The sequence below is a fragment of the Labrus mixtus genome, chromosome 11 (assembly GCF_963584025.1).
Source record: "Labrus mixtus chromosome 11, fLabMix1.1, whole genome shotgun sequence".
NCBI lineage: Eukaryota > Metazoa > Chordata > Actinopteri > Labriformes > Labridae > Labrus > Labrus mixtus.
In genome coordinates, this window is record NC_083622.1 from 29,847,173 (window position 1) to 29,849,300 (window position 2,128).

Sequence of the window (2,128 nt, forward strand, 5' to 3'; positions counted from 1 at the left end):
GGGCTGAGGGGCAGGGCTAAGGTTTGTGGGAGATGTAGTGTAACTGAGAAGGTGACAGACAGACGGTGAAATAATGTTTGATTCGTCACAACATGATGTGATGGATGTTTTCTGCATCGACCCTGAAACTGATCGTCTTTAATTATCGATCTGATGACTGAGGGATGCCGGTGGTACACGGGTTGTTTAAAGAAATCTGATTGGATGAAATCTAGAAATTGGGTTGGTCAAAATATTACGTACTCAGGTAGAATCAGGTGGATCATCCTGATCCCAGCAGAGGGTGGATCCGGATTGAAGTTCAGGAACACGATGACGGGAAATGTCTTAAAATGTAAAATATAAAAACATCTTCTGTTAGCATTTAAGAAGCAGCGGCAACCATCGATTTTCTAAATTAAGGTCGTCGATATGTTCTCTGATAGCACGAGATTTAAAACGATATGATCTGTTAATTTAATGATCCATCGAGTCAGATCTTCAGTTCTATTGTTAATCAAAAACAGGGTCCCAAAGTGCTGACATGGTGTGAACAGGAAGTGATGTGGTGTGAACAGGAAGTGATGTGATGTGTCATGGCGGCGTTCCCTGTGCAGACGGCTGAAATAAAAGGCTCTGTTACATCATCAGGGTTAAATTATTACATTTTTTCTTTTTTACAAGCAAGCAGGCAAATCAGTTCATCTCTATTTAATCTCTAATAACAATAATATGAATAATAATAACATCATTGAGCCTTTACATGTTTAAAAAAATAAAAAATAATTCCAGTGATATTCACATGCTCAGGTTACAGAATCACACACGGCGCCCTCACAGGTGGGCAAGGTTCAGTCTCTAAGGTTCTCACGTTGTTTGCATACAGGTTTAGAGAGGAAGATGAGGATGATGAAGATGATGACATCATCGCAGACAGAGAGGAGCAGCTCTGTATCGGCCCCGACATTGAGGGGCCGATACACCTGCCGCTGTCTCACACACCCTCACATGCGCACACACACACACACACACACATACACACACACACACACAAACAGAACGTTTTTTCAGCCTGCAGCACTCACTCCTGAGTCTTTGCAACATATTTGCTTCCTCCATCGTCGTCTAGTTTGAACACAACTTCTTATTCTGCACGGAGCTCGCTCTACTTTTCTCAGTAATTATTTTTCTCTTCTGACATTTCATTCAACAGAAAGAGAGAGAGGGAAAATAAAGCTGCAATCAAACTAAGATAGCGGGACTGTTTGCTATCGAGTTAGCATGATTCCTCCTGTCGCTTTAAAAAATGATTTCTCTACAGTACTTTTTGTCCCTGTAAGGATGCTGTAGGATGGATGCTGATTGGTCAGTGGTGAGGATGAAGTTAACCGGCTGCTCAGGTTAGCAACTGTTACCATGGTCATAAAACGTGGTCACAATGACGACTTGCGCTGGTTAAGGTGAACCAGCGTCGTGATACCAGAATGTGAAGCTCGATTCAACTCTAATATGGCTTCATGATACAGGTCCCAGGATGCACCGAGGTATTATGGGTATAAAAAAAACAATTCGTTAACTAGGTGGCTCTGTGTGCCGCTGTTACGTCATCGGCCAATGAGAGGCCTCAAAACCCGCTCACATGCCAATCAAAAACAAGTCGTTTTTTTCTGCTTTTTTTCGTTTTTTTTCTTCCGCATAAAACAGAAATTGTCCGTTGTTCAATCAGACACAGGAAGAGGCATCATCTCTCAGCTGGCCGATCAAAAAGCCCTTATATAGCCGATTTTAAAAAAAAGAGACCATCTTCTCTGTGAGCCAATCAGAGAGAGAGACCGCCCACTAGTTCCCGCCCACTGAGCCGAATGCCAGCCAGAACCTGCGTCAGTTTCTGCAGCGTCGGCTTCAGCCATGGGCCGGGGGTGTTCCCCTGTTGCCATGGTGATTCTCCTCTCCCCCAGTCGGAATCCTCCCTCCAGCCTACAGTGGCGATGCTCGCTGCCGATAGGCTGACCTCTGAGAAGCTGGCTGCATGAGGAAGGAAAACACTGCTTTCTGAGGAGACGCAGAGCTCCCAGAATGCTTTGCGTTGCCGGTGGCGCTGTGGTCTCTCTCCTCCTCCGGGTCGGTCTTCATCACTCTCCTCCTGCTT